This window comes from Neodiprion fabricii, chromosome 3 (assembly GCF_021155785.1).
Source record: "Neodiprion fabricii isolate iyNeoFabr1 chromosome 3, iyNeoFabr1.1, whole genome shotgun sequence".
Classification (NCBI taxonomy): domain Eukaryota; kingdom Metazoa; phylum Arthropoda; class Insecta; order Hymenoptera; family Diprionidae; genus Neodiprion; species Neodiprion fabricii.
Genome location: NC_060241.1, coordinates 6,176,875 through 6,203,759, shown reverse-complemented (window position 1 = coordinate 6,203,759; position 26,885 = coordinate 6,176,875). Strand labels below are relative to the sequence as shown.

The following is a 26,885-nucleotide window of genomic DNA, read 5'->3' as shown; positions in this document are numbered from 1 at the left end:
CTGCTGTTCGACGACTCTTTGATTCCCTTCAAGCATGCGATGGTCGAGACGCTTTGTTTTTAGCTTGTGTAAGGCTTCCCAGTTTTCCACGTTCATAACCGTTCCGAAGTTCGAAACTAAGATGTCCGGTTACGAAACTCGATAGTGTATAGGAGGAAGCGAGGAATAAGCAACCATACCGTCATCTCTTCACTGACAAGAAACATCAGTTTGGTGTCCTTTCCAATTTCGTTGAAACTCGTGTACCTACGTTGCAGTTAATGAAAATAAAAATGGCTCCCAAGTGTGGAAATTGGATGTGGTGGTTTTTCAGTTTCGGATAGAAGCGCTTGATGTATTTGAATGAAACCAACGCTAAAACGTTCCATTCATTAATAAAAACTGTTCAGCGTTGGTTTCGTTCGAATACATCAAACGCGTCAAGAAATTACCCCGTAGGGTGCCCATATTTGGGGGTAGGGGGTTTGTTTTCAACACCTTCGAACCGTTTTTTCGTCAACAAAAAATACGTATCTTTTGGTTTTCAATGTTCCACAACGTACGTGAGTTGTGATAAAATCAGAGGGAAGCACCAAACTGACATTCATTGTGAATGGAAGAAGCAGCAAAGGCCACAGAGATGCATTGGCCTCCTTCTCCATGGCGGAAAATTGATACTGTCTGAAGCTTGTAAGTCAGTATCGCACGTATTATACCCCGTGCGGTGATAATTTCCAATAAGCACGTCAATGGGTTGACGGTGATGAGTTAAAGTCTTGCAGTACCAACCATCCTCTACCGCTCGTGTAAGTTAAGCTCCAAGGGTGTGGTTTACGAGCGTTTAACGAGTTGTTTATTGCCGTCATAACAGCACGGGCAAGTCAGAGTTGCCGGTCGACGGCGTCGCGACGCCCTAGGCTGCACGCCAACCCAGCAGCTACCGCCCATCCCGTCGCGTCGGCATGGGACGAGCACGTGGCGCTCTTTGGCGACAGTTTTAGAGATGGCCAGATATATAGAGCACACGATAACCGTTGTAGACACATACGTGATGCTACGTCGAGGCTCTTTTTTCCCGCCGGAAACTCACGACAGGCTTTAAAAGACGGTTGCGCTTCCTACTTCATCCATCGATCAGCCCGGACCTCGAGCCTCGATTCTGGCATGTTAATCAGGGTTCGCTTTACGGAGTCAACGAGTCGCACTTATTCATCCGGTAAATAAAGTCCGAGATAATTTACAAACAGTCGAGGAGTTGGGAACTCCAAGTATGGTGAACGGATGGACATCCGAAGTCCGATGAAAGGTCCTTGAAGTTTACTCGGGTCTTTGGAGAATCATGAAAACTGGAAGAGTTCGATGACATTTCTTCATGAATCCAGCCGTCAAGTTTCGTGGAAATTTTATGAAATTTCAGTGGACGTTAATGTATCCTAATCACTTTGAAATCTTCTCAAGGCGCGTGGAATGTGTTGAAGTACTAATGAGCTTCTTGAAAATTGACGAAATCCCATGAAACCTATTTGACACCTCTTAACATTCAGTGCAATTCGTAAAATCCCTCAAAGTCTCACGAAACCTTTGATATCTAGTATAACGTATAAAGCTTCACGAAATCTTTTACAGTTTCGTCGATTTTCACGAAGTCTCGGATGAAATTTTTCAAGCTTTGAAAAGTCCAGTTTTTACAATGTTTCGAAGCATAATGACTGACTGGATGTTTCGCCGCGGGTCTCAAGGACAATCAAACGTGAACGAACCAATGGCCATAAATGTTACAGACCCAGATACAACCCCATCCCGATCTTTGGTTCCCTCGATATTGTAAGTCATCAAAAATCTGTGTTTACTTCAAAGATTCTGCTTTTTTTTCGAAGCGTTCAATCACGCTTAACGGCTCTAGCTTCGAGTCCGGATAGTCGGTCCGGAGTCCGTACTGTACTAAACTTATTCCAGAGTATCTCGGCCGCGGTTGTGTGGCGATGATGATTATGCATAAACTTGGTGGGTGGCCGAGCGGAGGCGCGTAAGCAAACAGTGCGAGTCAAGTTTCGAGGAGCACGGAGGAGGCCTGGATATAAGTTGAAGCCTCATCCGAGTGGGCCCTGCTTCCTTCTTCACCTTCATCATCTTCCTCTGGTTCCTCCCTTCTCGTTCCCTCCCGCATCCCTCGGAAGAGCGGCGCTCGGCAGTGAGTGAGAGATTTACCGTTCTGGTGAGTAATCCGGTATTTGTTTGCAGCCGGGGGCACAACGCAACGGGGCGAGTGGCAGACGGCGGGAAGACGTCATCCAGGACCGGGATACGCGAGAAGGATGCCCTTCGTTGGGCAAAAAGGGTCTCGTAATTTCCTGTCTCCTCGTTCAAGTTTAAATGGAAACAGACCGGCTTCTTCGCCGGCTTTTCACCCCCCCCCCCCCCCTGACTAACGCTAAAAGGAAAGTTCTGGGAAAAATTCGCGGGGGATGCGTACAGCGAAGAGGCTGAGATTACAGGGGATCGAAAGCTAGCGATTTTGAAACAAAAATGAAGAGTCAACGTTCGTTCGATCATCCGTCATCTCTGCTGTCTAATCGAAGCGTTGCTAGATCAAGAAACAGCTTAAAACAAAGGTTCAACAAGTGGCAGTTGAAGCCACTCATCCAGTGTAACTTCGTTCAAACATCTAGTCTCACTTAATGGAGGAGAAAGAAATTAAGATTTCAAAATCACGTATCTTAACTAAAAATACAGACGATGTTCAATAATGTTAGGCAAGAATATTGCTTTAGTTCAAGTTTGATCTGAACAAAATAATCGGTTGTCATTCTTAAAGCTTTGTTTCCAATCTCATTCGGTCTGATAAATGTCGCGTTGCTCAAAAAATTTTGTAATCGCAAAGTGGAACCCATTTTTTTTTGAAGACTTTTTACGTTATGCCATTTCGTAATGATTTAAAGCGATGATTACTTGTTTCAAAATGGTTATAATTAAGTTGGAAGATGTAGTGACCGAGTTATCCGCAAGGTAACTTTGACCATCGAATAAAATAATTTTTTCTCAAGCGAAATCCTGTTCTTTCATCTCGGTGCTTTCAACCCTCCGAGTTTCCGGTTTCTCTTTTGAAATTAGAACGTCCTCGAAGAGACGTTTCAGGTGGACATTCATGCTGCAGTATTCCATTACACGCTTCGAACGCTGAGTCCTCGACAAGATCAGAGAAACAGAATTCTCGAACCCTCGAAAATATTCTCCTCGATCAAGACGGAAAAGGGATCGACAATGAACGAGTATCCGGAAGTAATCGCGAATCGTGCACATAGCAGGCATAACGGGACGATGAAATTCGATTAGTTGTTCTTACTCGGTTTCATTTCACGGAGGGATGAGGAGCGGATTGAAATTTTGAATTTTAACAGATTCGAAAGTGACAAATTTCGAATTTTTTTTTGTTGGCGAAACTTGTAGTAAAGAAATAAAACTTTGCGAAATATCAAATTTTCGAATGGTCCGAAACCCGACGCTCAAAATTCCGAAAGTGCGGAAATCAGAAAATTTGAAAACCTGGTAAAAAAAATCAAAATTCCGAATGATCAAAAATTATCAGCTCTGTGAATTTCTGGTTTCGTGAAATTTCACCACTTTGATCTTTCTTTGTTTTGGATTTTTTACGTTTGAAATCCCGTTCTTTCTGATTTTTTACACCCACTCGTGGAGTAAACTATGCTGTATGAGTATATTTTAATATTCGGAATTTTACTCTGTCGAAACTTGAATTTTCTGAATCTTGCATTTCGTAACTTTGAGCCGTCGGGTTTCCGACCATACGAAACACTTTGTGGTTTCGTAAAAGTTTGATTTTTTTGCTTCAAGTTTCGACACCGAATAACTCGGAATTAGGCAATTCGTAATTTTTAAAATTCGGAACTTCAACCCGTCCCAGGAATGAATCGGTAAAAAGACAAACGGGAGGTTTTAACCCGTTGCGTTTCACTATCGTGCTTCTGAGTCTGGTCTGTAAAGACTTCCTCCTCATATCCTCGTCGTTGGGTCCTTCAGCCTCGCACACAGAGGAAGAAGCGAGACACAGGCGTGTTTTGACAAGACGCAGAGATAGCCGAAGGAATATCCGACTTGTTCCTGTATTATACGTTATACACGTCTAGCCACCGCTGGAAGCCGGGCTAGCTAACCGTTTACAACTCGTGAAAACCGCGCCGAGAGCCCTAACCAAACATTTACAATCTTGGAGGGAACCTGGTTACAAATAGTCCTAGAGAGAGAAAGTTCTCCTACACGTATATGTACAAATTATTCAACAGGACTTCTTTACACTAACCTCGATTCCGGAGAAGTCAGGCCTCGGATACCGCCTACAACTAAAGCCCTGAGGATGCTTCATGTCAAGTTACGTTGCCCGACCAACAATCACTGACAATGAGCCGTGGATTATTTTCTACTTTTTACCTATGCTATTCAATTCCTTCTCTTATCTCACAATCCGTTGTACAATTTTCTGCTTTCAATGGTTCTCTGATCTCAGAAATCATCACGAAATTCATGATTCGTTATTGAAATAAAGTTAAATTCAATACTAGAAAGGCAAACTTGAATAACGATATCTTTTTAAACGAAATTTAATCGATGCAATCTCTCATTTATTGCAATTTCATTCGCTTTGGTTTGTTCAATTCAACGTCGATGAAAATCAAAATTCTCGAATCACATTAAAAACTGAAAGAACAGCTCGTCAAGAGATCTTGTTGCACTTGTTCAATCGCGAGCAAATGCATTAGCAAATGCTAAAAGGAGAGAGAGAAGTTGAAGTTTATTAATAATGTACTAAGAAACCTTCCAAAGCAGAGGTCCACGTTAGTCCAGGCTGTTACCAGTCTTACAAATTACAGCTCAACCAAGACCATAAGAATAATAATAAACACATGTCAGTATTCACAAAAATGTGTACGTATGTACAACAAAAATTATAAAACGCGTTAAAAAAGTAGAGAAAATGAACAACAAATAAATAAATAAAAATGTATAGATGTAATATATTCTCACAGTCGTTACCGAGGGGCTGCTCACTTAGGAAACCATTGAACCATTTTACAAAAAATCAGGTAGGCAATCGCTAGGAATCGCTGGAAATCTCACTGATTCAGGCGTTACGAAAATCGTGAAATCACAAGAAATCGATTCCTTTCGGAAATCGATGAACCACGGAATAAGCGAGTGAACAGCCCCTCGGTCGTTACGCTTTACCATGAAACATACGCTCGAAGATATAATCGAGAGAGACAGAGGAGAGAGAGAAAGAGAGAGAGAGAGAGATGGAGATAGAGTGACAGGGCACCGTACTTCAACTTTATTGATTTCAACGTGATACTGGAAAAGGCAGCCACAGGGGGATTCGTGGCTGCGTGTCTTGCGACACATTTGTATACGCTATGGGGTCCATAAATTAAAGACGACTCACACAAAGCTGGCTTAAGCCGTGCGTGCTCACACAAAACTGTCATCTTGAGGTACCCGCGAGCCCCGTGAATATAATTGTGGTAAGACGGAAGTGCCCAATACGGATTACGTATTACAACCGGCGGTGTAATCGATTTTCTCGTTAACGTTGCGAATCGTAAATATGTCTAAAATTGTGAAACGTACAATTTAACTAATTCTAAGGATTTCCGCGATTCATTTTTATAAGACGTGCAGAAAACGAGAGGCTGGATTTGACAGCGCTGACGGTAACTATAAACTTGGGGGGTGAAAAATCACTGTTTCACAATTTTACAGTGACTGACGTAGTTGAGTTTTCAAAATAATAATACATTGTTCGTTATTATGATTTAGCGCATCGTTAGAGGTTCTTAAAATTGTAAAATAACGATTTTTTTCCGAAACATGAATCGTTACAATAACTTTACCAACTTCATCTTCCTAAAAAAAAAAAAAAAACACCAAAATCTCGTCCGCTCAATTTTTCCTTCAATTCTGCGACTCTCGAAGCTTTTCGCTCACCTGTTGCAGATCGATATAATTCTTCGGCCCTCCTGTAATTGAGATCAGCCCTAAAGACACCCTTAGGATTTATACGCTTTCCCCTCTGCCGACCGCTGAGAGTCTCATTAGAAAATCAACCATTTGCGTATCTGAAAATTTCCCCACTGCGATTACACATTTTTTTTTCTCCTTCCATTAGGTCGTTGGGTTTTTTTTTACTTGCAGCGGATTCGCACCGTTATTGTTATCGTTTTTACAGCGAAAAGGGTCGCAGTTTTAAATCCTTTAACTTTACACTCAGGTTTCTGTACGCAAATTTCCCTAAATTTCCAGACTCGTGGATTTGAATTCTTCTTCGTACTTTATTAAGGGGTCGATGATCGATGCTGATATTGTTTTATTGTGAACCTCTACAACCCTTATCGACAAAACTGAATCGATGATACTTTTACCATCAAAAAATTACAATATATTTTGCTGATTTGTTAAATCGTACAAAAACTTGGCAGACTGCATAACCTAAATGTGATTTTTGTATCGAATACTGATTTTGTGTCAAAAGGCGAATCAGAAGAACGAAAAATGAAATATTCAGTAACAGACTTGCTTTTATCTGGGTCTAAAACGTTGTGAATTCGAGCCATGTGATGTGTACTGCTTCCGGTGAGTCAATTTCACCGGCGAATCAATATTATCGCTCGTTTTCTCGGAATTAGGAAGGGTGTAGCCAATAAGTTTTGCCAACACCGAAACGTAATTGGATGGAAAATAATTAAAAAGTTAACTACACGTCTTTTGTCGACAGACGTTTTTCTTTCTCCTTATTTTTTTACGCAACAATGAATTCCGGACATTTGATGTTCTATACTTTTTATCAAGTTGAATTATGTTTAACTATAACGTTAAAAACTGCTTTAACAAATATTTACGGACAGAAATTCTACAACACAAAATGTTGTTGTCTTTGAAATTCCCGTGTTTGAATTACACATTAAATTTCATCAATCGCCTGAAAATGGATAATAATTTTTTCCCGAAAAATTGTTAGCTGAAGTTTCCGAGAAGCTTAAAAATGGTGGCGAAGAAATTTTTTTTATCTTCAAATTAATCGGAAATAAATAATAATTGGGTGCAATTATAAGAAGTGCCTGAAAATAAATAAAATGATAATCCACAATTTCTGTCTCTCGATTTTGTTCCTATTATTCTTAAAAATGAAACGTTATAAAAGTTCGATGGATGTACTTAAACAAATTCACCCCAATATAATATTTACGATCAGCCCTTGTCCCAGAATTATTCATTGTCCTAATATCGATTCCGCCCCTAATTACCTGTCGAAAAATAAAAGCAGTCCTGATTCTCGGAAGCGAGGAGTGATTTTGAGGACCCTCGATCCTACCGTCACAGGGGAGTAATTATCTCAATCACGCAAAACAGTCAGTCAGTAATTCGTAGTTGTCCGAGGAACAAAAACCCCGATGTGTATATGGGAAATTCCATGGAAACCCAACCGACGTCTAATCCTCACCATTTTTGATGTTGTTTAAAAAAATTTCTGTGATCGTTCCGACTCTGAAGCAGTACCTTCAATTTTTTCAGATTTCTCATACAACTGGATAATTATTCATAAATATTAAGGTTGATTTTGAAAACGATCTTTTTTGTAATTCTCAAAAACTGTGTTTTCTTTTCCAAACATTTCAAGACCGGCCAGATTTTTTTCACCACTTTTCTTTTTTCTCTAAGTGCTTTTATTTTTTTTCTCTATCAAGTAAAACATTGTTTAAACGGTCTAAAAATTCTCAAAAAATTCTCAAAACTTCTACTTTTCACTTAGACTATTTCTGATGGTTCTGGGTTCATTATGAAGATGATAAAACAAGTTAAATGAGCCAAAGAAACAAACAAGAATTGCTGGATAATGAAACCGGTCTAGAAATTGTCTAATTGTAAGTAAAAAATAGAAAATTTGAGAATTTTTCGGGAATTTTCAGACAATTCGAACAATGTTTTAGTTGACCGAAAATATTTGTAGTGCTGAAAAAAAAATGGGAAGAAATCAGCCCATCATGAACCCGGTTTTGAAATGTTTAAAATAGAAAATACAGTTTGTGAGAATTTTTTTAATTAATCAAAAGAGGTCCTTTTCAAAATAATGTTAAATATTTATAAATAATTGAGCAGTTGAATAAAAAATCTGAAAAATTCAGAGTACTGTTTCAGAACTGGAACAAGTGGAGAAAATTTTTTTAAACAAAATCAGAAATGGCGAGGGTCAGACGTCGGTTGAATTCCCATGGAATTTCCTATATACGTCTATATGTACAGTGTTTTTACCTTTATTCGCTTGCGTACAAGGAAATCGAAACGGGAGAAATGGGGGGTTATAGGTAGGGGGTGGTCGAATCTGATGTAATTTATTCATAACACCGCGCAAAGCCAAACAAACGTGCATTGTATTGCATAATAGGTCAATATTTGCAGAGAGCAAACGAAACGCGCGAGTCTGCAGCTACGAAACATCCCCCCCCCCCCCCCCCGCCCCGCTTGCACCCCGAACGCCGGGACGATACTCGGCTCTTTTTTACCTCCGCTTCCTTTCTTTTTCAATTATAACCCCTTCGCGTAATTACATGTCCTGATTTATACTTGCGGTGGGAAGAACAATCTCTACGATTTCGAAATTCGAAGGCCAGGGATGAGGGTGTTCCAGAATTTTTAAAGGCTGATTTTGAATTTGGTTCGAAGGATCGGTTTTAGACTGTTCGAAATGTCGCTTAGTTAAATATGTTTAGGTAGTGTAAACCAAAACAAGTACTCAAAAACTTGTACAAGTACAAGTGAAATTGATTTTCCTGGGATATAATGTGTCTTTTATTTTCTTTTTCTTCTCGAAGAATTCAACATTCGATAACGAATAAAATAATTTAGTAATCTGAAGATTCCGTTTCGCATAATCGAATCAGAGATGCATAAAACATCAACTATGTGAGATATCTTCAGCGATATAAATATATGTATATTACACGTTTCAACCAACCTAATAAAAGATGAGTGAATAATTGTCAACAAAACAATTCAAGACGTTAAAACGACAAAGCTGCAATGAAATAAATATAAATTAAAGTGAGAGACTGTTTAAAAATGAATGAAGAGAAAGAGAATATTTAAAAAGGAATAATACCAGGTTACCAGATACCAGGATGCTGGTGTTTTTTACTGCCCTAGATTAATTTTCCATCCAAAAACTTATCGACTCTCCGCCAGAAGAATTTTCTTCGAGAGACTGTTTAGTTTTCAAAATTTGGCGTGCAATTTAGAATAGCTCGTTATGCGATTAGTGTAAAAAATGAAAAAAATTTCTCAGCATTCAGACCTCAGGGAACGCTTTTGCACGCAGTGAAGAAGACACTTTGCGTTTTGCCGCAAAACGTTTTCGCCGATTAAAAAAAAAAGACTCTTTGGACTAACTATCGGAACAACCCGAATATACAACATCTCAGAGTCCAATATGCATTATCAAATTCGATGAAAGTTGAGAACACGGTGAGCCCGAATTTCCCGTTCCTTTTCCTTTTCCTCTTGCTCTCGCTCTCTTAGCAGAAACCCGGCATCGATCGAGCCGCGGCACTTTCTTCTTACCACGTTTCCAAACGCCGAACGAGGGTGGCAAAGATATCCGAGGACGGTATTGCGCCCGCATCAGGGGTAGTTGGCAGTAGCAACCGAATCTATGGAAGGGCCGTCCTTTCCCTTCAAGGAAACGAATCCACCCCAACATCGTCTGGATAAAAAGTTCCGATGTGCAAAAAAACTGTGCAAAGTATCTCAACCAGCAATGTTATTTGCGCCGATGACGATGAACACGAACGAAACAACACCCCTACGTACTGTTCCGGGACAATCTCCAGAAATTTGAAAATCAACCGCGCATGCGCGAGTCTTATCGGCCTGATACCCAAAATAAGCCCAAAAGCATCAAAACCGGATCAAGAACACCAAAATTCAATAATTTTGAACGTTCTCATGATGAAAACCATTTTTCAAATTATTGATATTTGAGCTTGTGTTGTTCGGATTTGTTCAGATTCATTTCTGTCAACTAACACTGGCGCAAATAACGTATCTTGAGATTTCTTCGAACGGTTTTTTCTCTCATCCTAACTTTTGATTCGGACGGTAGAGCCGATAGATCCTTAAGAAGCGTCCTGCTGGGGACTCTCTTTCCCTCTACGTGTTTTTTTTTTCTCCTCATCTTTTCCCATCTCGTCGTCGTCTTAAAATCTCAAGGTATGTAAGGTTACTCGCGACGAGATAAAAATTCATCAACGACCGTGCGGAAAACATCAAACTCCACAGAGTGCGGAGGTTTGGAAAGTTCGCGTTGATGTTGTTTCGTCAACGGCGAGCTGCAGTTGCGTGAGTCCAGCCTGGAAGCCGAATTCACCCCTCGGTTAGCCCTGTCCACCTGTGTTTGTGTTTCCTACACGTAGATGCGATCCGCGCACGCAGACGTCGACGGTCGTCAGGGCGCAAGGGAGGTCGAGAGGGTGGCCTGTCACTGGGTGATGGATGATTTTACCAGGTTGCGATCAATTCGCTCACCGCATGGGGAAACCCTCGCAGCTATACGATGTCTTACGAGTTACTAGAGGGTGTATAAAACTCGAGGTTACATTATACGGAATGAATTCCATATGACCGAGTCGTCCGTTGTCTTCGAAAATTTAACGCGCATGCGCCGCGTTCCAAGAGCCACTGTTTGACAGGGTGACCAACCGTCATAAAACTAACCTCAAAAATTTTCACATTTTTCACCGGCATTTGTGCTCAATACAGATGACTGTCAACATTTTTTAAGTTAGAGACAGTTGGCTGCACTGACGAACAACCGCTCTCTCGCGTTGCAGCGCATGCGCATTAAATTCTAGCGAAAAACGGATCGTGCTACAGTTGTTGAGAATTTAATCAGTAGACATACGGTATATATGTAATATAATGTAATGTAAGCTAGTGGATGTGAAAAATTCATGAGGTTGAATCCAGCGGCGTAAGCGTAACGAAACCGCAACGTTAGGGAAAAATCATTATTTTGCCATTTCAGAATCACTTTGAACAACTTAAAAATGTAAAAATACATGTATGAGTATGTGCGATGCTTTATATTAAGATTTGGCGAATTTCAGATACTTAAAAAAAGTTATAAGCTGACAGTTTTTTCATCAACATCGTGCGCATCGCTACAATAACGTCGCTACTTTTAATCTCTTCACAAACATCTCGAAGTAGATCGTGTTGCGGTATACAAACTGTCTATAACTTTCTGTCTCCGGGCGCTAGGGCGCAGTTTTTATACGAATATATCGGGAAGTTATATACGAAACGTTCTAAAACGTCATAGAAGTCATAAATTTACGTACTTTCCTCAATTTTTTACCAAACAAATCCAACTGATTATGGAAACAAGAATCTGAATCCAGCTTTAAAACATTTTCAGCAAGTCTCATTTTTTCTGTATAAATCAAGTTCCAAATTATAACGAGAGAATTCATAATTTTAATGTTCTCTCGAGAGGTTATAATTACAGCAACGGAATTTGGAAAACAAGACGTGCCAAATATATTTTGCGTTATTCTGTTTCAAATTTGAGCTTCTAAATTTTAGATGACACTTGCGCTTCTATTTATAATGGACATAAATCAGGAAAGAGAAAAACGAAAATGCTTAAGTCGTACTTCAGCTAATAGACAGCGTATATAAATGTGTGAATTCAACTGGGGCCAAACACGTGACGGATTATTTAAATACTCCTCAGCAATTCTTTGCCTTCTGCAGCTGAAAATACGAATAAAATAAGCAATAACGATATTTGACTTATCGTTTCCCGATTCATAAATAAGCGATCAATCGATGCGTCCATTTTGGCGCGATATATTCGTATCGCTGCAGGAATCGTGAAGATGTTGGTCATAACAACATCGTAAGTCTCAAGATAATCGCATTTTTCGAACGTTCTTACGGAACTAAAGATTACCGAAGAATTCATTCAATCTTTCATTTCAAAATTAGATTGATGAGCCTTCGAAAAGAGAAGAAGGATCGTAAATTTCAAACTTGGAAATGCTTGTTATTGAAAATTTTTCGCTGTCTAAATACAGCTTGATAAATTGTACAACCTTGACTAATAGAAGAAAATACTAATTTCCGAGTGGACGAAAAATTCTCACTCACATTTCTCGTAAACGAATTCAGATGCAGAAATCGCTGTTGGAATATTATAATTCAAAAATTGAAAATTCCTTGCGCAACAACTTCTGCGTGATTATATATCTTCGGTGACCAAAATTGTAACAAGAGTTCTTCTATTTTTCTGTTCGTCTATAAAGGTACCGTCGATTTCCTAAACCGAGAGAAATTCTTTGTTGTTACTGTTTTTTTTTCTCTCTTTCTGAACTATCTTCAATGTTTACCTCAAAAATCAAAAAATAAACTTCTAAATACATGAAATAAGAATGAAACCATCATTTTTTTACAACTATTGCGATAATTCGATATTGGTGCAAGAACAAATTAATTCTAAAGTTTCATCTAGCTGTAAAAAATAAAGCAATCTTAACGAGTAGATTTAATACTGTGCTATATAATCACTTGTACAAAATTTTCCTGTAATTCCGATAAGGTTTGGACCATAATTACAAAGATCTACATTTAACTAGAATATTTGAATGCAACTGTGAAGAATTGAACGAAAAATTTTCAACTAAAAAAAAAAAAAAAGAAAACATTGTTCGCATTTCTGAAGGTAAAATGCAGGAAGTGAGGGGAAAGAGGCGGCAGCCTTGTCGAATCCCCCGCGATTCCGAGTCCCGCGCCTAATTTGCATGGCAAATTCGAATCAGCCTAGCCTCAAACTACGATATATTACAGTTCGAGGGTTGAGAGAGGGTGGCGAAGGCAGCTTCGCGCGGTAATTGCAACAGCCCCGTAGTCGAACAACTGCGTTAATTTAAATTGCCCGACTAGCAATTTTGCATACTATAATAACACGCTGCCCGCAAATATCGCTCCTTTCCGTTTTCCGCACTTTTTCGCCTTCCCTAGTTTGCGAAATTTCCTTATCACTCGTCGGCTCCTGTTTCGAACAAACAATCACCAAAAGCAATAGTTTCAGATTTGCAATAATTACCGCATTGCAGTATTCGACAATAAAAACCACCGTACCACGTCTTGGTGTAAGCGTATCGATTTTCGATTAGGTTAATCTACTCGGAACTCTACGCGAGTTTCGGACACGCTTTGAGTTTTCTTCCGCCACCCCCCTCAAACCTCGACACGAAGGCTCTTCGCGGTCGGCTAATTTTCGACTACGGCCAAATTCCCGTTCTTATATCGCTCTCCTCAATTCCCCGGAGTTCGATTAAACGGTTCAAGTTTACGCGTCGGATTAGCCCGTTCGCTTTTCCCTTCATCCCGGCAGTGTTTCTATTTCTATCGCTAATTAGAACCATCCGGTAGAAAACTCGCTCCGGATATCCGTTCTTCCGGTGTTGAAGAGGAATTATTTTGCGAAAAGCCCAGTTTATCCACCGAACGAATTCACCCTGACACTCCTTTTGTTTACAGTGGGAATTATCGTGCTTTTGCGAAAGCGTATAATACACAAAATATACGTATTTGCACAGGCTGTGAAAAGAATTCAACATCGTAAGTTTAATCATGAAAATTGGCTGACCGTGGATGAAGCAGAAATTCGTGACACCGGAGGATCTGCAGATGAATTTTCCCGAACAGGTACAGAATATTTCGTCAACAGAACAACACTTTCGACACTTTTAGACGACCTCACTGCTTCCCCCGGACTGAACCGCGACTTCCGGTGATGTTTTGTTTCTTTTTTTTTTTTTTGTTTTTTTTTATCACCGTTATCACAGCGGAACACACCGATTAACCGAGGTGGATATGGGTTAACCTTGAAAGAGCCGGTTGCAACAATACGGGAAAGTGTTTTGGGAGGCATGCATCGCGACGACGTCAACGACGCCCGGCGTCGGCTGTTGGAAATACGGAAATCGATAAGCCCTGCACATGCGTGATGGGTTCGCTACACGGGGTGAGATCAGAAGGGTTCCCAGACGTCGCTTGGAAGGAGAGCTAAAGGTCTCAAAGTAATAGGAAATTTCTCGCTTTTTTTACATTTTTTTTACATTTTTTTTTTTTTTCCCCAACCCTCTTTTTTTTCATCCTCCGCCAGTCTTTGCACCTTGCATTTGCTGCGCTGATGTTTATTCGCTGGCTAGTGCCTCTTATCTTTCACCGATCTAAAACCATCCTCGAAACTACCTTCCTATTTTGCGAATAAAGCTATAAAACGGATCATATATTCCCGCTTCATTCACTCCGATTCATCGTTTTTTCTTCTCTCTTCTCGTTTCGTCGGAGCAATCTAGCCTTCTATTTATCGCCTCTAATTTTGCGATTTCTGTGATGTATAATACGGAAATATAACGTAGAGTGGTTCGATCAAATTGAACGAAATTGATAATTTCCTCAAAACTCTTCTTGGGTCACGTCTTGAAACGACGCAGCCGTGAATCGGTAACCCGAATACATGAAATATTCACACATTTCGATGTATTATATTTCATCACCACTTACACATAAGTTGGGACTTAATTTGGAATTCGAATTTTGGTCGTTCTTTCTTACGATGGCTGGAAAAATTGGTAAAAGGAGAAATCTTGATCGTTAAATAATTGGGAAATTTTTTTTCTGGCGACTACTTACAACTAATTCAAGGCTTTAACTAAAAATTTCGGAATTTCTTTTTCGACATTAATAAATACGCAATTTGGAAACATGATAAAATTTAACTCTTTGGTTTTGTACAGCTGTAATCGCTTGTTGGATTTCGTCAGATTGAATCCTTTTCATACTTGTGAAAATACGGTAATATAGTAACAGAATTTACGGTACGGTTAGTAATTGATATATATCATCCTCGGATTTAACCCAACCGATGAAAACGGTCCAGTTCACGACTTCGTCCTAACCGAAAATCATTTACCCCTAAATCGATCGACGTTTATTCAATAAAGGATAAATTTCACTCGCGTGCTGGATAAATTCGAGCGATTCGCTCTTGCTCGGTCAATTTTCAAGCCTCACTTTCTCGTCCCGTTCGCGTTTGTGGTCTGGTATTATTTTTACTTTCGAGTCAAGGCTTACGCAACGCTTGAAAGATGATAAAATGTAATCCTGAAGGGCGTTCTAGGACGAGTGATGTAATTTTACGGCTGTTTCGCAATTCATGGACGGGGGTCCTGGCCTCTCCTGTGGGCAAGGAACTAACGGGGGAGGATTTCCTGGCTATGCTATAGAGGGATGGGGGTAGGCCCATGGTGTCATGGCAACACCCGTGGACACCGAAACTCTACGGTGCATTCCTAGCATCAATTCCGAGCTCTGAACCATTTCTCCTGGATGCACCATGTTTTTATTTTTTTTTTTTTTGTGTCTTGCAGACACTCCAAAGTCCGGAACACTATAAATCAATATGGTTTTGAAGACAGTCATTTTTATTGCGACGAAATTCAAAGTATTCAAAGAATATTTTCGAGACAGCGGTAACAATTGGTTTTTTCTTTTTTCTTTTTTGAAGTAACTAAAATTGTTTTACTTCTTCTTCACGCTCTTGACGAGTAAAAAAAATTTCACCGGTTAAAAATCTTATCTGATACTTACACTGAGAAAAAAAATTGCGAGCGGATACAGCTGATTAATAAGTAATTTGATTTTCCTTGATAGCATTTTTCGAATTACTTTAAAAAAAAAAAGGGTAATTACCAAAGTCATGTGCGATTGCATTTTACTATTTTTTTTTTTTTCAATTTCTAGGTATATTTCGTCACGAGTCAAGCGAAATATTATCTTTTTCCAGTCTGTTGTACAGTACCTCAACTTTGTTCAAAACGGGGAAAGAAAACACGCGATCGAGTGCCTTTTTCCTGAACCACTAATAGATTAATTAATTATTTCAGCACAAACAATAATATTTGTAAAACAACATAACAATCTCCATTCCTTTTCACTCGTATCTGCGAAGCAGCAAACTCCGAATATCAGAGAACATGAAATAAATTGAGAAAAAAAAAACACAAAAAATAGTAACATTCCTTTATCGCGAGAATGACAAGCGGAGAAGAGACGAAGAATCCGTTTTGTAGTGACGAAAGAGTTTTATCGGTTGCCTCGCGGAGGTTTTCGTATCGCTGGCTGCAATATCGTGCACCTACCTACCTACTTTCAATATGTCGTCATCGATGAGTATCCAACAGGCAGGCGCGTCTTATCTTATCTGAAAATGTGTTTTTCGTCAAGAAACGAGGTTAACAGCCCCGCAGGATCGAGGCAGGCAGGACGTTCAGACTTGGCTCGATTCCCTGGCAGTTACACGAGTATTTCCTCAACATCCTGGCCCCTGGAGTTCGAGTCGCGGCTCGCGTTTCACGTTCGAAATATCCCACTCGTGTATTAAATATTCGCCCGTTGGTGCAGCAACTGCAATTCCTTCCGCTCCTCTTATGCGACTTACACACTTGGTGTAATCTTCGACAATAAATGGCGTCTGGGTACCGCGACGAATTCACCGCAGAAGCTGAATTTCACCGAGGCAAACTTCTTATGGAAATTTATGGCTCAGCTGTATATAACAAACTTATATCACCAACGCTCCGTTTCATAACCAACTCACCGCCAAGTTTATAACACCTAGGAATACTTTTCACGTGGCACGTTAAATATATTACAAACCGCAGAAATGGGAACCAAGAACAAATTTTACAGTGGACTGTAAACATTCACGAATTACGAAGCGTTAATCTTCCAGGGGAAAAAATATTCACTATTTTTTTAATAATTTTTTTCACACTGTATATGAATTTGTACAAAATGGTCTTCTGAATTGAACGATTAAACATCCTAGAGTTAAATACAACGAATTTAATGGATTTTCAACAATTTTCAAGCCATTTGAAACGAAGGATCGATATCTAAGCTTTTATTTATAATTTTAGCCGTTTTTATTTTCGCATTTCCAAAGAGATCTTCATACCTTACAATCGCAACAAATTGACAGATACTCAATGTACGATTGTTACCGCAATAAAATTAATGAAAAGTATCGATTTTCGAAAAACTAACCCTGAATTATTATTACGTCGATTTCAACGCGAGTCAGATTGGATTTTTGAAATCTGATATCAGATTTGTAATCAGCCACCCCAAAAATCACAGCATACATTTTTTTGACCGGATTCGAAGAAATTTGAATTTTTCGTCCGCCTATATTGGATCTGTCATATCCAATCCGCCATCGTGAATTTTTCCAAATCTGATTTCAGATTCGTAATCAGTGATCCTAAAAACCCACACACAAAGTTTTCTTTGAATGGATTAGATTAAATTAGAGGTTTTTTGAAATCTGATTTCCCATTAGTAATCAGCCATGCCAAAGTTTTTTGACTGTATTCGATTAAATTGGAACTTTTCGTCCACCCATATTGGATCCACCATCTTGTATTTTTCAAATCTGATTTCAGATTAGTAATCAACGACTCCGAACCCACCGTCATCAGTGTTTTGACCGGATACGATCAAATTTCAAATTTCCGTCCACCACATCGGATCCGCGATCTGGAATGTTTGAAATCTGATTTCAGATTTGTAAATAGCCACCTCGATAATAACTGCATTAAGTTTTTTGACTGGATTAGATTAAATTAAAAGTTTTCATCCGCCATATTGGGTCCATCGTCTCGAATATTAAAAATTCAGATGAAATGATTTCAGATTAGTAATCAGCGACTCCGAAGCCACCGTCATCAGTATTTTGACCGGATACGATCGAATTTGAAATTACCGTCCACGACATCGGATCCGCGATCTCGAATGTTTGAAATCTGATTTCAGATTCGTAATCAGCGAGCATAGAAGCCGCGGAATATCGTCTTGTCGTCAAAGTTGACTCAGCGCAACAATGTGTGACTCAAAGGGTTAAACGCATACGATCCCAGACACCCAGAAGATCTGCACTTCGTCGATGGTTAGAGTTTGCGGAGGAAGTCGAGTCGTAACAACAAACTTGAAGGCGATTAGTCAATCCGGTTTAGCCGGTATTATTGTTAGGCTTGCCATAAACCTATCAAGGGCCTCATGCAGGGCTCGTATAGCAGTCACTGTGCCCTCGGTGCTTCGCCGCGTGAGCTACTACCCAATGTGTCATTTCGGACACGGTGTGTATACGCACCCCATATCTACGTATAAACGAGAGAGCCCTCCTCACCTCGCACGAATATCCTCCCGCCATCCTCGGAGAAAGGAACGCAAACGTCCCACCAGCGAGCCTCTTTAGTCTTTACACTATTATCGTGGCAAACGATACGGTTGACTACTCGGCTGGTCTCCATCTTTATCCTCCTGCTTATTCTCGCGCCTCTTTCACACTTCAAATCTGTCGCCTGGCACTTTAATGCAGGAGTGTAGTATATTCGAGGCGAGATATCATCGAGGTGGAGCGATTTCATATTCAAAAATAACGCCTCGGTGATGTTCTTAATTTGTTGAACTTATCGCTAAATGGTCCAGATGTCAACTCAAGCTTTCACCTTTGTCGACTAATTCGAACTGTCACGGACTCACTACAGAATTATTCCTAACCTTGCGGGACTTCTACTTTTACGTTTCTCGATATTGTTCGAATTGGGTGAATTGATTGAGCTTCCGACGACAAAAGCTCATTTTAATCAGATTCGTATTGCAGGGCACAGGAAGTAACTTCATCTTCAGAAATAACGCCTCAGACGGAGGTCAAAGTATGGAGAAATCAAGAATGGAAAGATCGCAGTACCGAACTTTTAAAGAAGTGAAAATTTGATTTATGGAATTTATAAACGGCGAAAGTCGAAGCATGAAGGTGTAGAAAAATAGAAAGGTCGGAATTTCGAAATTCAAAATCGTCAGAATTCGTTTTAAAAATATGAAATCGTATACGGACCATAGATTTTAGCGTTCCATGTTTTGACCTTCCTATATTTTGTCTTCCAGTATTTCGATTTTCTATATTTTCGATTTTCTATACCCGGATGTTCTAGATTTCAATAATTCTCCGAATTAGATTTCATCGTCTTTGAGAATTCGATATTTGGGTCCTTTTATCAATCGGCTATTCTAGTATTTTACCCCCGCACCTTAACGCCTCAGTGCTGTTCAGAATTTATTGAAATTATCGTTAAATACTGCAGGATTTGATTAAAGACTTGAGCTTTATCAATTAATTCGAATTATTACTGATTCACTTCTTGAATTTGTTTTCTAAATAAGACGAACGTTTTTTGAAATTACTCGAAGAAGATGAATCGATTGATCTTCGAACGAAGAACGCTGATTCCGATAAGGCTAAAATATTTTGTCAAAATGTTTTCAGATTCATGAAAGTAAATATAAACCACGATTATTAAATTTGCATTACAAATTAAGATTTCTGCGTACACTTTTTTTTTTACAGCGAAGAAATGGTTCACTTTTCAAAGATTCTGTGTGAAAACTAATTTGCTTTCCTGCATTATCTTATCTTCCCTACTCGTGATTTCAAGATTCTAGAATAACAATAAAAATTTCACCAATAATAATAAGCTTTTCACAAAAGGTAGCAAATGATTTCATTACAATTTTAATACAATAGTAAAATTGATGTGATTTCAAAATATTTGACAGACAAAATTCTACGAATTTAAAGACGTGTCACAGGATTGTCCAGAATTTGAGAAAACCGCAGAAAGGAAATAAGGACAGGAAAAAATTGAACCCGTTACCACACAATGTATACCAAGTTTCAAGAAGATTCGCTCGATTTTGCATAATTTTAACAATTATTCTCTAAAATTTCTCGGAAACAATTGACAAGGTTTCATTTCGAAATTGAAAATGCAAGACACCATAATTTGGTGTTTTCTACGTAAAAATACTTGACGCAAAACCATTGGAAATGTGTTACATTTATCCCCGTACATCGAAGGTATGTAAAGACGGGTAAAACTCATAATGAGTCTGTCTACAGCACCCGAAATTAACTTTACTATCGCGTAGATGAACTACAGGCGAGACAATTAACGATGGCGTGAGATTGTCGTGGAATTCAGGGAGCTTTACGACTTTTGAATGACCGACTCGAGTGGCGGTAAGCCGTAAAATTGGGCGTAAAAGCAGCAATTTTGACACGCCACCTTGTTTGTGAATTAGGCGAAAAGTGTATTCCACGTTTTTCCGTTACCTGCATGGACGTTTGGTCGAAGAGACGAAGGCGAAACTCCGGGTAAAATTTTATCGCACCAATAAAATTAAACTACCCCGTAATTGATATTTAAGATCAACGCCGCACGCGGAGATTATGGTTAGGCTCATTTTGTAGAGGCGAAATCTCCCCCCGGTAATTGTACAGAGATAATCTCTCCTTCGAGGAGGTCTCAGATTTAACCGAGGGAATTAAACTGCTCGGGTAGCCCCGATTCGAACGGTGGTTGGAATACGTCAAAAATGGGCAAAAAACACGTCAACGACTGAAAGTGAAATTCGTAAGATTTGCAGTTATCGAAAACAAGAGATTATCTCTTGTAAAATATGGTCAAAATAATTGAGACTGTTTTGAAATGAATAAGGGATGAATTTGGCACAATATATTCGAAAGTCTCGAAGAAAAAATTTTCAAAATCAGTCAACTTCTGGCGATACAACGGAAATTTTCATTTCTTAAGACGAAGTCGACTCAACTCTTGGACCTAAGTTAATCAACCTTAAATAAGTTTTCATTCCAATTTGCGATTTTTATCTGAAATTTTAATTCAATGGCAACAAATTGAGAGAAAAAGTAAAAACACAACAATGTCGACACAAGCTTCAAAGTTTGTTTTACGTTGAAATGCGTGGAAAATTGAAAAAAATTTTGAAAACTGTCAACTTTTACAGATATAAAGGGAAAAACTTTAACTTGTCGAAAGTTACGATTCGATTTCTCGTATCCATTATATTTGTGTATATTTTTGTCACCAAGTTTGCAGCAATTTTTTTATCGAAACCTATCAAAGTTTCGATTGCTTGCTTTCATAGCCTGCAGGTATTCGAATTTTTAGAAAGTAAAAGTTGAACATTGTTTCAAAATAATTAACTAAAGATTCATATCAGAATTATCGTCGTTTCCATAAAATATTGAAAAAACAATATATTTTTAAATCGGATAACAGAGAATAATTTTCTCCTCGATGCAGTCCTGACGTAATTTTTCCGAATCAATCGAATCAAAGTAAATACACAGGATCATGGTGAAATAAAATAACAGTTGAATCAAAAGAATTGAAGTAAAATAAAATGGATCATTGCAATTTTACGGTGTTAAAAACGCGAAAGATTTTTTCAAGCAAAAATTCGATAAGAGAAAGTGCGGCTGGTATGTGAAAAGTTTTCAACTTATTTTACAGAAAGCTTATACAGGAATATAATGTGAAGTGGAAGGCGATTTGAAAAAGAATAAAGGAAAGTAGAAGTTCCGCGTTTTCATTTGCTTGAAATAACAATTATTATCGTTTGGTTAAACAAATTACCTCTAGATTTAATAATCGCTAATTTATAGACAATGGCGCAGCCACTCTTTTTCTCATTCTCTCTCTCTCTCTCTCTCTCTCTCTTTCTTTCTATTTCTCCCAAGTGGCTTCATTAATGTTTCAACTTGATTGTGAATCCAGTCGCAACGAACCGCTGTTCCGCAGGTTACTGTCTATATATATATAAAAGCCGTATGCGATTATACTCGCTCTTTTAATTGGGTGGAATTTGCAATGCAGATTACGCAAACTAACAGACTGTCTACATGTGTCGATTGCTGATTACGACCGGACTGTACGCGATTATTCCCAACTCTTCGCAATGTATGGGGTGTAATCTTACGTCGACTTTTTGTATATAAGGCATTCCGACTCAATTTGAACGTTATTCTTCTCTTTATTACGTTTTAATTGTTGCATTTATATCTATTTATGCAGGCGGCATTCCACGCCAACTTTGTAAACGGTCAATTCCATCAAGAATTTTTCCTATGTGAGTACGACCATTGAAAAGTTTTATTTTGAAAGAAATCAAATTTCTTCAATCACTCGATTCTATCACCAAAAATATTTTTAAATCCTCTCGAAAACATCCAAATTAATTTTTATGAAGCATAAAAAAAAATTGATATTCCGTTTTTGGAATAAAACATTTTCGCCCAAGGTTCGGAGTGAACGGACGTTTTTTTTTTTTTTTTTATTTTTTATTATTATTAATGTTATTATTTATTTTTTTTTTTTCATCGAGATTCACGGAAATTTTCTGTCAACTGAATAGGAATTTGATACAGATCTTTTTTTCGAAGTTCATCACTTTTTTTTTTTTACGAATAAACTCAGGAGCCGTAAAATGTTCTGCAAATATACCGTGGTATACTTTTGGACAGAATTACAATTTAGGATCACAGTAATAATTATCCTTCAATCGACTTGTTTTGAACGCGTGTAATTAAACGCATGAATAAACAGCGAATGAATCTCTCTGAAAGTTTTATAAACGTTTTTCTACCGTTTAAATAAATCGTTTGATTTATGTAAGCGTTTATTTGTTGAGCATACCGGGAAGGACTGTTGATTATAATTTTGGTTTTCGTTTTACACTACGTATTCATAATTTCGAGACAGCTTCTTCACTTAATCTCCTTTTAATAGACAGCTGAATCTGTATCAAAAGAACAGCTTGTCCAAATAAAATCAGTACTTTTTACTCGCTTCAACTCGTCGTAAGATATTCAAGTTTAGAACATTGATTGATATCAAATTGTATAGGAATATTGAATTAACTAATAAAAAATGGAAGAAAACGATTTCAGTGAATTTGTAGAAATTGGTTTTCTGAATAAAATGAGCTTATCAAATATACCTGCTAGATTTTTTACTGAACCGAAATAATTTTATGGATTGCATCGACGTATCTAAACTTCTGTTTATGATTACCTTATTTTTTGTTTTTGTATTTTTAAAGAGATCTTCCGAGCTTGCGAATGTAATCCGAAAGCGCCAAATTCGAAAATTTTGGGTAGCGAAGCCTGAAGTAAAAAACTCAAACTTTGACGGAACATCAAAATTCCGAAAGTGCAAAAATGAGAAAATTCAAAAATCTGAAACATCGAAATTCCGAATGATCGAAGATTTTTAGTTCGGTGAATTTCTAGCGTGGCGAAATTTCGCCACTTTGATCTTTCTTTCTTTCGGATATTTGATATTTTTGCGTTCGTAATCCTAGTCACTCTGATTTCTAGTTTTTCTCATTTTTCACACCCACTGGTTGAGTAAACTCGAAAATTTATTGTTCGCAATTTCGTTCCGTCAGAACTTTGCTCTATCGTAACTTGAATATTCGAAATCTTGTATTCCGTAACTTTGAGCCGTCTGGTTTCCGACCGTTCGAAACTTTGTTGTTTCTTCAAAGTAAGATATCTTCACTCCAAGTTTCGCCTCCAAATAATTCGGACTTGGACGCTTTCGGGACTGTTCAAATTCGGAACTTCATCGCCCCTTTTTTGTCGATCTACTTTATCGAGCCACACAACAATGTAAAACGATTCCTCAGCCTCTCTCTTTCTTCTCCTTCTTCTTCCCAGAGAGTGACTCGCATTATATCGTTCAGCAAACTTGTAACCATAATAAAGATGGGTAGGTGCAGGACACATACGAAGATGTTACGCCGTCACGCATTGCGGATAAATAAATAAACACGGGTGGCTGTATTATTTTACAACTAACGGTGGCTTTGCTTTATTTGTGCGTATAGCCGAGAAACACCGAGGCTCAGGATTCATTATTACACCTCCACCGTCTCTCTGCTGTGTAATTAGGCAGCTCTATATGCCTCTACCGCCGGATCCATTGTATATACTTAGGGTGTTGATGATTTCTTTTCAGACCATCCCCAAAATCAACTATAAATAATTAAAAAACAATTTCCTAATTCTTTCAGATTTTTATATCAATTCTAACCCGTGCCTGTAAATAAATATAATATAAAACCAGGTTTGTTTTAATCAGATTCAATACCAATGTCGTTTTATTCAAATAAAAATAAGAAAAAATGAAGAGATGTGAAAATACCGAGGTTTCATTTACAGCGATATTGGATTACCTGCACGCGTGTAATTATAATTAACGGATAATTCAATCAAACAAGGAAACGGTTGATGAAGAAAAAAATTCTAGCGAACTTCAATTTCGTCCCTGTATTAAATACTCATCGTTCGTCTGTTGATTTAATTATCGTCAATTGGTAACGAAACACGCGCCTGGTATAGAAAAAGTATTTTTTGCCATGCCAATCTGATAAACAAATTAAATTTGAAAAATGAGAGTGGAAAAAATTGTATACTTGATTTTCAAGTTTTTACTTTTATCGAAATTGAATGAATTTCAATGTCATTTTATAACAAACATGCAATAACTATTATAATAAAAATTACTGTGACGAGACAGAAACAAAAATGTAACCTTAAACAAAGACTCAAATTTAAACGTAATATCACTTAATTACAAAAAATTGTTGTGTTCAGACCGCGCTTTTTCTATTGCATCAAATGACATTTCTTTTTAACATAGAAACAAACAACTTCATCGTCGCGTATTTAGTAAAGTGAACGAATCATTTCACTGTGTGGCAAAAGATTGGTATTTATTCAAAAATTTGAATGAAAGCTTTTTCATATACTTCATGCTCACGATTTTTCGCTGCGAACACTTTTGTCGTCAAGAAAGAAAAATGATGAGCTTGCGTCTTGCATGACTTAAAAACTTATCAGTATAACGTGGATACAGTATCAGAAAACGGAGTAGACGAAACAGAAACGGAAGAAAATTCTCATTTAAGAAATTCTTTTAGTAATTAAAAATTGCCTCGTTGCAAAGTCGAGGCGCTTGAGGTGTCATCGTTGGCAGCCGGACTGTCAAAGGCAAAAAGCTGAGCGGTTGAAGCGCGAGCTTCGTTAATAAATTAATGTCTTTTCCCCGCAAGGATGTTCTGGCGGTTTCTCGTTCCAGCCAGTAGCCGATTTGCGACGGGCATACAGGCGGAATTTCCGTAAAGAGACGTCGAGCTTGCATGGCGAGCGCGCGAATTATGCACGCGGCAAAGAAGCTTTACGAAAGCTATTTCAGCCCACTTCAGCGGTGAGGTCTTTTCAAATCGTATCTGCGTATGATATTTTAACTCGGTTGTAGGAAATTTTCTTACCTTCACTTATCCTTCGGTCGTTTCTTCCACTCGACTTCCTCCTCCTCCTCCTCCTCCTCCTCCTCCTCTTACTGCTTCTCACCAATTATCGAATTACCTGAAACAGGTAAACCGAGCTTTCAGCGCAACGTTTCTCTCTTCAGGATCAAGCGTTGTTCAAGGTGAAATATAAAATTCAAGATGAAATCATTTGATTATAACTATGAACAACTACGTAAATAAATTAGCTCGTGTGGAAACATTTTTGCTCAATAATACAGAAAAAAAAAATAAATAAATAAAAAACAGAACACAGCGTTTTTTGTTGACAAGAGTATATTTTCCTTACCATTTGGCTTCAAGCTTTCGATTAATTTTTTTAATTCGTTATAATTTTTTCGTAAATTCGTAGTTCGTGGCTAGATTTTTTAATTTGAAAAGTACACGTTTTTTTAGTTTAATAATTCTTGGTTTCGATAATTTTTAGAAAGGTCTCAGGCGTTAACCCTTTGAGCAATAGTGGTAAGTATTCTTACCACCCATTTTACATCCATTCTTTGTATATTACCCTGCGGTTTTTTGCTATTTCTTATATTATACTAACAGGTTTTCAGTGCTCGAGAGTAATTATCGCGATATAACGGCAATTATTATTTTGTTAGAAACAAATCGATTGAAAAAAATCGTTCTCCACATTTAAGGAATCTCTTATAGTGTGTGTGTGTGTCCGATCAATTTTTTCAATAACCGCATTTTTTTGTTTCAACAATTTAACTGGGAAGCGGGTCGATAACAAAAAAAAAAAAAATTAGCTGAACTATATCCGAGTTAGTCTCAAGAATAAAAATATTGTTTTAATATTTGCGAATGAAGAGAATAACGAAAAGAGAATGAGGAGTAATCTTTTAAGACCAGTCAATTTTTCACCGTTAATTGGTTTCGTTTGTTTTCGAAGAACTTTGCAATTTCAGGAAATCTTAACCTCTTACAGATTAGATACAGTCCGAGCAAGACATATCGAGTACCTAAAATTTCGTAGTAACCGCAGAATATACAGAAAATCTACAACTTGTGGCACAGTTGATTTCTTAAAAGAACTTTAACAACATGGGTTGATAAAATTCAATATGAGAAATCAAAACAACTTCACCCCGGACTAAAAAGACATCCGAAGGATGCTTCGACGCAATAATAATCACTCGACGTCGAATATCGCGAAGGTGAACCGCGAAATACGGCGAGAGATTGCGCGGCGGGTTTCGAGAAGATTGGGGAGTGAGGATTGGTTTCATTTCCCGAATGGGACCAGGATAAAAGTTCCCAACTCGACTCGACTCGCGTGATCTTACTATTCACGGGATAAGTCCGTGTAAGAAAGGGAGTAGGAAGGGAGGGAGACGAGACTGGATGGGGTCCTGAGTCATCGAGGACAAAAGTAATACTCATCCCGAGAGTAATTCTTCACCCCCGTCGAGACTCGGTCTCTGGAAGACAGCCTGGAGGCTGGTATCAGCGACAGGAATTACAGACCAATACCAACGAGTCCATCGCGAATCCAATAATAAACGGATCTGCGGGGTTTGTTATGCCGGTGA

General features: G+C 38.3%; 1 protein-coding gene across 2 annotated transcripts in view; it reads right to left on the bottom strand.

Annotated features, from left to right (window-relative positions):
- LOC124177288 (frizzled-2) overlaps positions 1-25,348 on the bottom strand; it is a 110,014-nt gene extending 84,666 nt beyond the window's left edge. The window contains exon 1 of one of the 2 annotated variants that reach the window (XM_046559482.1): positions 25,312-25,348. The gene's annotated coding sequence lies outside the window, so the exon portion shown is untranslated. Of the gene's footprint in view, positions 1-13,693; positions 13,831-25,311 lie in introns of those variants that run through there. The other variant, XM_046559481.1, reaches the window with a different exon arrangement.
- Positions 25,349-26,885: the final 1,537 nt, after the last annotated feature.